This window comes from Taudactylus pleione, unplaced genomic scaffold (assembly GCF_031769625.1).
Source record: "Taudactylus pleione unplaced genomic scaffold, aTauple2 ptg000815l, whole genome shotgun sequence".
Taxonomy (NCBI): Eukaryota; Metazoa; Chordata; class Amphibia; order Anura; family Myobatrachidae; genus Taudactylus; species Taudactylus pleione.
In genome coordinates this window covers 1204821-1218049 of record NW_028285217.1, presented here as the reverse complement: position 1 = coordinate 1218049, position 13229 = coordinate 1204821, and the positions used below count along the sequence as shown (strand labels likewise).

Below are 13229 nucleotides of genomic sequence, written 5' to 3'. Positions count from 1 at the left end.
TAAACATTCTCATCATTTAGAAGTTACTACTGAATACTCAACTATGTTAAGAAATGATGTTGTTTAAATTTGAAATAATTAAATTCTGATCACTACTCAAGGAAAAAAGAAAAATGCACTCAAACATGCCGAAACCAGGGACCTTTAGATCTTCAGTCTAACGCTCTCCCAACTGAGCTATTTTGGCAAGGTCTGTGTATGGCAAAAGTCACTAAGACATCAACTGAGCTATGTTTGCATGGTTACACAAGGTTAAGTATCAATATTTTTCTGTCAGCATGATTGCATGAAATGAAAAGAAAATATGTGTTTTATACTGTAAATATATCCATTACAAACCCTTAATCATACAATTAAGTAAAAGTTTTAACAAATTGTGGTCAGGAAGCATTGTTAGATTACTTCAAATTTTCATAATAGTTAGAGTAGCGTGACTTACAACATGAAAACAATATTTAAGCTGTATTTATGCACCGTGTTGTTAAATAAACATTCTCATCATTTAGAAGTTACTACTGAATTCTCAACTAAGTTAAGAAATGATGTTGTTTAATTTTGAAATAATTAAATTCTGATCACTACTCAAGGAAAAAAGAAAAATGCACTCAAACATGCCAAAACCAGGGACCTTTAGATCTTCAGTCTAACGCTCTCCCAACTGAGCTATTTCGGCAAGGTCTGTGTATGGCAAAAGTCACTAAGACATCAACTGAGCTATGTTTGCATGGTTACACAAGGTTAAGTATCAATATTTTTCTGTCAGCATGATTCCATGAAATGAAAAGAAAATATGTGTTTTATACTGTAAATATATCCATTACAAACCCTTAATCATACATTTAAGTAAAAGTTTTAACAAATTGTGGTCAGGAAGCATTGTTAGATTACTTCAAATTTTCATAATAGTTAGAGTAGCGTGACTTAAAACATGAAAACAATATTTAAGCTGTATTTATGCACCGTGTTGTTAAATAAACATTCTCATCATTTAAAAGTTACTACTGAATACTCAACTATGTTAAGAAATGATGTTGATTAAATTTGAAATAATTAAATTCTGATCACTACTCATGGAAAAAAGAAATATGCACTCAAACATGCCGAAACCAGGGACCTTTAGATCTTCAGTCTAACGCTCTCCCAACTGAGCTATTTCGGCATGGTCTGTGTATGGCAAAAGTCACTAAGACATCAACTGAGCTATGTTTGCATGGTTACACAAGGTTAAGTATCAATATTTTTCTGTCATCATGATTGCATGAAATGAAGAGAAAAGATGTATTTTATACTGTAAATATATAAATTACAAGCCCTTAATCATACATTTAAGTAAAAGTTTTAACAAATTGTGGTCAGGAAGCAGTTAGTTTACTTCAAATTTTCATAATAGAGTAGCATGACGGACAACATGAAAACAATATTTAAGCTGTATTTATGCACCGTGTTGTTAAATAAACATTCTCATCATTTAGAAGTTACTACTGAATACTCAACTATGTTAAGAAATGATGTTGTTTAAATTTGAAATAATTAAATTCTGATCACTACTCAAGGAAAAAAGAAAAATGCACTCAAACATGCCGAAACCCGGGATCGAACCAGGGACCTTTAGATCTTCAGTCTAACGCTCTCCCAACTGAGCTATTTCGGCAAGGTATGTGTATGGTAAAAGTCACTAAGACCTCAACTGAGCTATGTTTGCATGGTTACACAAGGTTAAGTATCAATATTTTTCTGTCATCATGATTGCATGAAATGAAGAGAAAAGATGTGTTTTATACTGTAAATATATCCATTACAAACCCTTAATCATACATTTAAGTAAAAGTTTTAACAAATTGTGGTCAGAAAGCAGTTAGTTTATTTCAAATTTTCATAATAGAGTAGCATGATGGACATCATGAAAACAATATTTAAGCTGTATTTATGCACCGTGTTGTTAAATAAACATTCTCATCATTTAGAAGTTACCACTGAATACTCAACTATGTTAAGAAATGATGTTGTTTACATTTGAAATACTTAAAAACTGATAACTGCTCAAGGAAAGAAGAAAAAAGGTACTCAAACATGCTGAAACCCGGGACCTTTAGATCTTCAGTCTAACGCTCTCCCAACTGAGCTATTTTGGCAAAGTCTGTGTATGGCAAAAGTCACTAAGACCTCAACTGAGCTATGTTTGCATGGTTACACAAGGTTTAGTATCAATATTTTTCTGTCATCATGATTGCATGAAATGAAAAGAAAATATGTGTTTTATACTGTAAATATATCCATTACAAACCCTTAATCATACATTTAAGTAAAAGTTTTAACAAATTGTGGTCAGGAAGCATTGTTAGATTACTTCAAATTTTCATAATAGTTAGAGTAGCGTGACTTAAAACATGAAAACAATATTTAAGCTGTATTTATGCACCGTGTTGTTAAATAAACATTCTCATCATTTAGAAGTTACTACTGAATACTCAACTATGTTAAGAAATGATGTTGTTTAAATTTGAAATAATTAAATTCTGATCACTACTCAAGGAAAAAAGAAAAATGCACTCAAACATGCCGAAACCAGGGACCTTTAGATCTTCAGTCTAACGCTCTCCCAACTGAGCTATTTTGGCAAGGTCTGTGTATGGCAAAAGTCACTAAGACATCAACTGAGCTATGTTTGCATGGTTACACAAGGTTAAGTATCAATATTTTTCTGTCAGCATGATTGCATGAAATGAAAAGAAAATATGTGTTTTATACTGTAAATATATCCATTACAAACCCTTAATCATACATTTAAGTAAAAGTTTTAACAAATTGTGGTCAGGAAGCATTGTTAGATTACTTCAAATTTTCATAATAGTTAGAGTAGCGTGACTTACAACATGAAAACAATATTTAAGCTGTATTTATGCACCGTGTTGTTAAATAAACATTCTCATCATTTAGAAGTTACTACTGAATTCTCAACTAAGTTAAGAAATGATGTTGTTTAATTTTGAAATAATTAAATTCTGATCACTACTCAAGGAAAAAAGAAAAATGCACTCAAACATGCCAAAACCAGGGACCTTTAGATCTTCAGTCTAACGCTCTCCCAACTGAGCTATTTCGGCAAGGTCTGTGTATGGCAAAAGTCACTAAGACATCAACTGAGCTATGATTGCATGGTTACACAAGGTTAAGTATCAATATTTTTCTGTCAGCATGATTCCATGAAATGAAAAGAAAATATGTGTTTTATACTGTAAATATATCCATTACAAACCCTTAATCATACATTTAAGTAAAAGTTTTAACAAATTGTGGTCAGGAAGCATTGTTAGATTACTTCAAATTTTCATAATAGTTAGAGTAGCGTGACTTAAAACATGAAAACAATATTTAAGCTGTATTTATGCACCGTGTTGTTAAATAAACATTCTCATCATTTAGAAGTTACTACTGAATACTCAACTATGTTAAGAAATGATGTTGATTAAATTTGAAATAATTAAATTCTGATCACTACTCATGGAAAAAAGAAATATGCACTCAAACATGCCGAAACCAGGGACCTTTAGATCTTCAGTCTAACGCTCTCCCAACTGAGCTATTTCGGCATGGTCTGTGTATGGCAAAAGTCACTAAGACATCAACTGAGCTATGTTTGCATGGTTACACAAGGTTAAGTATCAATATTTTTCTGTCATCATGATTGCATGAAATGAAGAGAAAAGATGTATTTTATACTGTAAATATATAAATTACAAGCCCTTAATCATACATTTAAGTAAAAGTTTTAACAAATTGTGGTCAGGAAGCAGTTAGTTTACTTCAAATTTTCAGACTAGAGTAGCATGACGGACAACATGAAAACAATATTTAAGCTGTATTTATGCACCGTGTTGTTAAATAAACATTCTCATCATTTAGAAGTTACTACTGAATACTCAACTATGTTAAGAAATGATGTTGTTTAAATTTGAAATAATTAAATTCTGATCACTACTCAAGGAAAGAAGAAAAAAGGTACTCAAACATGCTGAAACCCGGGACCTTTAGATCTTCAGTCTAACGCTCTCCCAACTGAGCTATTTTGGCAAAGTCTGTGTATGGCAAAAGTCACTAAGACCTCAACTGAGCTATGTTTGCATGGTTACACAAGGTTTAGTATCAATATTTTTCTGTCATCATGATTGCATGAAATGAAAAGAAAATATGTGTTTTATACTGTAAATATATCCATTACAAACCCTTAATCATACATTTAAGTAAAAGTTTTAACAAATTGTGGTCAGGAAGCATTGTTAGATTACTTCAAATTTTCATAATAGTTAGAGTAGCGTGACTTAAAACATGAAAACAATATTTAAGCTGTATTTATGCACCGTGTTGTTAAATAAACATTCTCATCATTTAGAAGTTACTACTGAATACTCAACTATGTTAAGAAATGATGTTGTTTAAATTTGAAATAATTAAATTCTGATCACTACTCAAGGAAAAAAGAAAAATGCACTCAAACATGCCGAAACCAGGGACCTTTAGATCTTCAGTCTAACGCTCTCCCAACTGAGCTATTTTGGCAAGGTCTGTGTATGGCAAAAGTCACTAAGACATCAACTGAGCTATGTTTGCATGGTTACACAAGGTTAAGTATCAATATTTTTCTGTCAGCATGATTGCATGAAATGAAAAGAAAATATGTGTTTTATACTGTAAATATATCCATTACAAACCCTTAATCATACATTTAAGTAAAAGTTTTAACAAATTGTGGTCAGGAAGCATTGTTAGATTACTTCAAATTTTCATAATAGTTAGAGTAGCGTGACTTACAACATGAAAACAATATTTAAGCTGTATTTATGCACCGTGTTGTTAAATAAACATTCTCATCATTTAGAAGTTACTACTGAATTCTCAACTAAGTTAAGAAATGATGTTGTTTAATTTTGAAATAATTAAATTCTGATCACTACTCAAGGAAAAAAGAAAAATGCACTCAAACATGCCAAAACCAGGGACCTTTAGATCTTCAGTCTAACGCTCTCCCAACTGAGCTATTTCGGCAAGGTCTGTGTATGGCAAAAGTCACTAAGACATCAACTGAGCTATGTTTGCATGGTTACACAAGGTTAAGTATCAATATTTTTCTGTCAGCATGATTCCATGAAATGAAAAGAAAATATGTGTTTTATACTGTAAATATATCCATTACAAACCCTTAATCATACATTTAAGTAAAAGTTTTAACAAATTGTGGTCAGGAAGCATTGTTAGATTACTTCAAATTTTCATAATAGTTAGAGTAGCGTGACTTAAAACATGAAAACAATATTTAAGCTGTATTTATGCACCGTGTTGTTAAATAAACATTCTCATCATTTAGAAGTTACTACTGAATACTCAACTATGTTAAGAAATGATGTTGATTAAATTTGAAATAATTAAATTCTGATCACTACTCATGGAAAAAAGAAATATGCACTCAAACATGCCGAAACCAGGGACCTTTAGATCTTCAGTCTAACGCTCTCCCAACTGAGCTATTTCGGCATGGTCTGTGTATGGCAAAAGTCACTAAGACATCAACTGAGCTATGTTTGCATGGTTACACAAGGTTAAGTATCAATATTTTTCTGTCATAATGATTGCATGAAATGAAGAGAAAAGATGTATTTTATACTGTAAATATATAAATTACAAGCCCTTAATCATACATTTAAGTAAAAGTTTTAACAAATTGTGGTCAGGAAGCAGTTAGTTTACTTCAAATTTTCATAATAGAGTAGCATGACGGACAACATGAAAACAATATTTAAGCTGTATTTATGCACCGTGTTGTTAAATAAACATTCTCATCATTTAGAAGTTACTACTGAATACTCAACTATGTTAAGAAATGATGTTGTTTAAATTTGAAATAATTAAATTCTGATCACTACTCAAGGAAAAAAGAAAAATGCACTCAAACATGCCGAAACCCGGGATCGAACCAGGGACCTTTAGATCTTCAGTCTAACGCTCTCCCAACTGAGCTATTTCGGCAAGGTATGTGTATGGCAAAAGTCACTAAGACCTCAACTGAGCTATGTTTGCATGGTTACACAAGGTTAAGTATCAATATTTTTCTGTCATCATGATTGCATGAAATGAAGAGAAAAGATGTGTTTTATACTGTAAATATATCCATTACAAACCCTTAATCATACATTTAAGTAAAAGTTTTAACAAATTGTGGTCAGAAAGCAGTTAGTTTATTTCAAATTTTCATAATAGAGTAGCATGATGGACATCATGAAAACAATATTTAAGCTGTATTTATGCACCGTGTTGTTAAATAAACATTCTCATCATTTAGAAGTTACCACTGAATACTCAACTATGTTAAGAAATGATGTTGTTTACATTTGAAATACTTAAAAACTGATAACTGCTCAAGGAAAGAAGAAAAAAGGTACTCAAACATGCTGAAACCCGGGACCTTTAGATCTTCAGTCTAACGCTCTCCCAACTGAGCTATTTTGGCAAAGTCTGTGTATGGCAAAAGTCACTAAGACCTCAACTGAGCTATGTTTGCATGGTTACACAAGGTTTAGTATCAATATTTTTCTGTCATCATGATTGCATGAAATGAAAAGAAAATATGTGTTTTATACTGTAAATATATCCATTACAAACCCTTAATCATACATTTAAGTAAAAGTTTTAACAAATTGTGGTCAGGAAGCATTGTTAGATTACTTCAAATTTTCATAATAGTTAGAGTAGTGTGACTTAAAACATGAAAACAATATTTAAGCTGTATTTATGCACCGTGTTGTTAAATAAACATTCTCATCATTTAGAAGTTACTACTGAATACTCAACTATGTTAAGAAATGATGTTGTTTAAATTTGAAATAATTAAATTCTGATCACTACTCAAGGTAAAAAGAAAAATGCACTCAAACATGCCGAAACCAGGGACCTTTAGATCTTCAGTCTAACGCTCTCCCAACTGAGCTATTTTGGCAAGGTCTGTGTATGGCAAAAGTCACTAAGACATCAACTGAGCTATGTTTGCATGGTTACACAAGGTTAAGTATCAATATTTTTCTGTCAGCATGATTGCATGAAATGAAAAGAAAATATGTGTTTTATACTGTAAATATATCCATTACAAACCCTTAATCATACATTTAAGTAAAAGTTTTAACAAATTGTGGTCAGGAAGCATTGTTAGATTACTTCAAATTTTCATAATAGTTAGAGTAGCGTGACTTACAACATGAAAACAATATTTAAGCTGTATTTATGCACCGTGTTGTTAAATAAACATTCTCATCATTTAGAAGTTACTACTGAATTCTCAACTAAGTTAAGAAATGATGTTGTTTAATTTTGAAATAATTAAATTCTGATCACTACTCAAGGAAAAAAGAAAAATGCACTCAAACATGCCAAAACCAGGGACCTTTAGATCTTCAGTCTAACGCTCTCCCAACTGAGCTATTTCGGCAAGGTCTGTGTATGGCAAAAGTCACTAAGACATCAACTGAGCTATGTTTGCATGGTTACACAAGGTTAAGTATCAATATTTTTCTGTCAGCATGATTCCATGAAATGAAAAGAAAATATGTGTTTTATACTGTAAATATATCCATTACAAACCCTTAATCATACATTTAAGTAAAAGTTTTAACAAATTGTGGTCAGGAAGCATTGTTAGATTACTTCAAATTTTCATAATAGTTAGAGTAGCGTGACTTAAAACATGAAAACAATATTTAAGCTGTATTTATGCACCGTGTTGTTAAATAAACATTCTCATCATTTAGAAGTTACTACTGAATACTCAACTATGTTAAGAAATGATGTTGATTAAATTTGAAATAATTAAATTCTGATCACTACTCATGGAAAAAAGAAATATGCACTCAAACATGCCGAAACCAGGGACCTTTAGATCTTCAGTCTAACGCTCTCCCAACTGAGCTATTTCGGCATGGTCTGTGTATGGCAAAAGTCACTAAGACATCAACTGAGCTATGTTTGCATGGTTACACAAGGTTAAGTATCAATATTTTTCTGTCATCATGATTGCATGAAATGAAGAGAAAAGATGTATTTTATACTGTAAATATATAAATTACAAGCCCTTAATCATACATTTAAGTAAAAGTTTTAACAAATTGTGGTCAGGAAGCAGTTAGTTTACTTCAAATTTTCATAATAGAGTAGCATGACGGACAACATGAAAACAATATTTAAGCTGTATTTATGCACCGTGTTGTTAAATAAACATTCTCATCATTTAGAAGTTACTACTGAATACTCAACTATGTTAAGAAATGATGTTGTTTAAATTTGAAATAATTAAATTCTGATCACTACTCAAGGAAAAAAGAAAAATGCACTCAAACATGCCGAAACCCGGCATCGAACCAGGGACCTTTAGATCTTCAGTCTAACGCTCTCCCAACTGAGCTATTTCGGCAAGGTATGTGTATGGCAAAAGTCACTAAGACCTCAACTGAGCTATGTTTGCATGGTTACACAAGGTTAAGTATCAATATTTTTCTGTCATCATGATTGCATGAAATGAAGAGAAAAGATGTGTTTTATACTGTAAATATATCCATTACAAACCCTTAATCATACATTTAAGTAAAAGTTTTAACAAATTGTGGTCAGAAAGCAGTTAGTTTATTTCAAATTTTCATAATAGAGTAGCATGATGGACATCATGAAAACAATATTTAAGCTGTATTTATGCACCGTGTTGTTAAATAAACATTCTCATCATTTAGAAGTTACCACTGAATACTCAACTATGTTAAGAAATGATGTTGTTTACATTTGAAATACTTAAAAACTGATAACTGCTCAAGGAAAGAAGAAAAAAGGTACTCAAACATGCTGAAACCCGGGACCTTTAGATCTTCAGTCTAACGCTCTCCCAACTGAGCTATTTTGGCAAAGTCTGTGTATGGCAAAAGTCACTAAGACCTCAACTGAGCTATGTTTGCATGGTTACACAAGGTTTAGTATCAATATTTTTCTCTCATCATGATTGCATGAAATGAAAAGAAAATATGTGTTTTATACTGTAAATATATCCATTACAAACCCTTAATCATACATTTAAGTAAAAGTTTTAACAAATTGTGGTCAGGAAGCATTGTTAGATTACTTCAAATTTTCATAATAGTTAGAGTAGCGTGACTTAAAACATGAAAACAATATTTAAGCTGTATTTATGCACCGTGTTGTTAAATAAACATTCTCATCATTTAGAAGTTACTACTGAATACTCAACTATGTTAAGAAATGATGTTGTTTAAATTTGAAATAATTAAATTCTGATCACTACTCAAGGAAAAAAGAAAAATGCACTCAAACATGCCGAAACCAGGGACCTTTAGATCTTCAGTCTAACGCTCTCCCAACTGAGCTATTTTGGCAAGGTCTGTGTATGGCAAAAGTCACTAAGACATCAACTGAGCTATGTTTGCATGGTTACACAAGGTTAAGTATCAATATTTTTCTGTCAGCATGATTGCATGAAATGAAAAGAAAATATGTGTTTTATACTGTAAATATATCCATTACAAACCCTTAATCATACATTTAAGTAAAAGTTTTAACAAATTGTGGTCAGGAAGCATTGTTAGATTACTTCAAATTTTCATAATAGTTAGAGTAGCGTGACTTACAACATGAAAACAATATTTAAGCTGTATTTATGCACCGTGTTGTTAAATAAACATTCTCATCATTTAGAAGTTACTACTGAATTCTCAACTAAGTTAAGAAATGATGTTGTTTAATTTTGAAATAATTAAATTCTGATCACTACTCAAGGAAAAAAGAAAAATGCACTCAAACATACCAAAACCAGGGACCTTTAGATCTTCAGTCTAACGCTCTCCCAACTGAGCTATTTCGGCAAGGTCTGTGTATGGCAAAAGTCACTAAGACATCAACTGAGCTATGTTTGCATGGTTACACAAGGTTAAGTATCAATATTTTTCTGTCAGCATGATTCCATGAAATGAAAAGAAAATATGTGTTTTATACTGTAAATATATCCATTACAAACCCTTAATCATACATTTAAGTAAAAGTTTTAACAAATTGTGGTCAGGAAGCATTGTTAGATTACTTCAAATTTTCATAATAGTTAGAGTAGCGTGACTTAAAACATGAAAACAATATTTAAGCTGTATTTATGCACCGTGTTGTTAAATAAACATTCTCATCATTTAGAAGTTACTACTGAATACTCAACTATGTTAAGAAATGATGTTGATTAAATTTGAAATAATTAAATTCTGATCACTACTCATGGAAAAAAGAAATATGCACTCAAACATGCCGAAACCAGGGACCTTTAGATCTTCAGTCTAACGCTCTCCCAACTGAGCTATTTCGGCATTGTCTGTGTATGGCAAAAGTCACTAAGACATCAACTGAGCTATGTTTGCATGGTTACACAAGGTTAAGTATCAATATTTTTCTGTCATCATGATTGCATGAAATGAAGAGAAAAGATGTATTTTATACTGTAAATATATAAATTACAAGCCCTTAATCATACATTTAAGTAAAAGTTTTAACAAATTGTGGTCTGGAAGCAGTTAGTTTACTTCAAATTTTCAGACTAGAGTAGCATGACGGACAACATGAAAACAATATTTAAGCTGTATTTATGCACCGTGTTGTTAAATAAACATTCTCATCATTTAGAAGTTACTACTGAATACTCAACTATGTTAAGAAATGATGTTGTTTAAATTTGAAATAATTAAATTCTGATCACTACTCAAGGAAAGAAGAAAAAAGGTACTCAAACATGCTGAAACCCGGGACCTTTAGATCTTCAGTCTAACGCTCTCCCAACTGAGCTATTTTGGCAAAGTCTGTGTATGGCAAAAGTCACTAAGACCTCAACTGAGCTATGTTTGCATGGTTACACAAGGTTTAGTATCAATATTTTTCTGTCATCATGATTGCATGAAATGAAAAGAAAATATGTGTTTTATACTGTAAATATATCCATTACAAACCCTTAATCATACATTTAAGTAAAAGTTTTAACAAATTGTGGTCAGGAAGCATTGTTAGATTACTTCAAATTTTCATAATAGTTAGAGTAGCGTGACTTAAAACATGAAAACAATATTTAAGCTGTATTTATGCACCATGTTGTTAAATAAACATTCTCATCATTTAGAAGTTACTACTGAATACTCAACTATGTTAAGAAATGATGTTGTTTAAATTTGAAATAATTAAATTCTGATCACTACTCAAGGAAAAAAGAAAAATGCACGCAAACATGCCAAAACCCGGGATTGAACAAGGGACCTTTAGATCTTCAGTCTAACGCTCTCCCAACTGAGCTATTTCGGCAAGGTATGTGTATGGCAAAAGTCACTAAGACATCAACTGAGCTATATTTGCATGGTTACACAAGGTTAAGTATCAATATTTTTCTGTCATCATGATTGCATTAAATGAAGAGAAAAGATGTGTTTTATACTGTAAATATATCCATTACAAACCCTTAATCATACATTTAAGTAAAAGTTTTAACAAATTGTGGTCAGGAAGCATTGTTAGATTACTTCAAATTTTCATAATAGTTAGAGTAGCATGACTTACAACATGAAAACAATATTTAAGCTGTATTTATGCACCGTGTTGTTAAATAAACATTCTCATCATTTAAAAGTTACTACTGAATACTCAACTATGTTAAGAAATGATGTGGTTTACATTTGAAATAATTAAATACTGATAACTACTCAAGGAAAAAAGAAAAAATTTTCTCAAACATGCAGAAACCAGGGACCTTTAGATCTTCAGTCTAACGCTCTCCCAACTGAGCTATTTTGGCTAAGTCTGTGTATGGCAAAAGTCACTAAGACCTCAACTGAGCTATGTTTGCATGGTTACACAAGGTTTAGTATCAATATTTTTCTGTCATCATGATTGCATGAAATGAAAAGAAAATATGTGTTTTATATTGTAAATATATCCATTACAAACCCTTAATCATACATTTAAGTAAAAGTTTTAACAAATTGTGGTCAGGAAGCATTGTTAGATTACTTAAAATTTTCATAATAGTTAGAGTAGCGTGACTTAAAACATGAAAACAATATTTAAGCTGTATTTATGCACCGTGTTGTTAAATAAACATTCTCATCATTTAGAAGTTACTACTGAATACTAAACTATGTTAAGAAATGATGTTGTTTAAATTTGAAATAATTAAATTCTGATCACTACTCAAGGAAAGAAGAAAAAAGGTACTCAAACATGCTGAAACCCGGGACCTTTAGATCTTCAGTCTAACGCTCTCCCAACTGAGCTATTTTGGCAAAGTCTGTGTATGGCAAAAGTCACTAAGACCTCAACTGAGCTATGTTTGCATGGTTACACAAGGTTTAGTATCAATATTTTTCTGTCATCATGATTGCATGAAATGAAAAGAAAATATGTGTTTTATACTGTAAATATATCCATTACAAACCCTTAATCATACATTTAAGTAAAAGTTTTAACAAATTGTGGTCAGGAAGCATTGTTAGATTACTTCAAATTTTCATAATAGTTAGAGTAGCGTGACTTAAAACATGAAAACAATATTTAAGCTGTATTTATGCACCATGTTGTTAAATAAACATTCTCATCATTTAGAAGTTACTACTGAATACTCAACTATGTTAAGAAATGATGTTGTTTAAATTTGAAATAATTAAATTCTGATCACTACTCAAGGAAAAAAGAAAAATGCACGCAAACATGCCAAAACCCGGGATTGAACAAGGGACCTTTAGATCTTCAGTCTAACGCTCTCCCAACTGAGCTATTTCGGCAAGGTATGTGTATGGCAAAAGTCACTAAGACATCAACTGAGCTATATTTGCATGGTTACACAAGGTTAAGTATCAATATTTTTCTGTCATCATGATTGCATTAAATGAAGAGAAAAGATGTGTTTTATACTGTAAATATATCCATTACAAACCCTTAATCATACATTTAAGTAAAAGTTTTAACAAATTGTGGTCAGGAAGCATTGTTAGATTACTTCAAATTTTCATAATAGTTAGAGTAGCATGACTTACAACATGAAAACAATATTTAAGCTGTATTTATGCACCGTGTTGTTAAATAAACATTCTCATCATTTAAAAGTTACTACTGAATACTCAACTATGTTAAGAAATGATGTGGTTTACATTTGAAATAATTAAATACTG

At 31.3% G+C, this 13229-nt stretch overlaps 3 non-coding genes across 3 annotated transcripts; all 3 read right to left on the bottom strand.

Annotated features, from left to right (window-relative positions):
• Nucleotides 1–1578: 1578 nt before the first annotated feature.
• Nucleotides 1579–1651, bottom strand: TRNAF-GAA (transfer RNA phenylalanine (anticodon GAA)). The gene has a single exon. It is a non-coding gene; the product is annotated as a tRNA-Phe (tRNA).
• A 4297-nt stretch (nt 1652–5948) lies between these two features.
• Nucleotides 5949–6021, bottom strand: TRNAF-GAA (transfer RNA phenylalanine (anticodon GAA)). Its single transcript has one exon. It is a non-coding gene; the product is annotated as a tRNA-Phe (tRNA).
• A 2358-nt stretch (nt 6022–8379) lies between these two features.
• On the bottom strand, nt 8380–8452 carry TRNAF-GAA (transfer RNA phenylalanine (anticodon GAA)). Its single transcript has one exon. It is a non-coding gene; the product is annotated as a tRNA-Phe (tRNA).
• Between the last annotated feature and the right edge of the window lie 4777 nt (nt 8453–13229).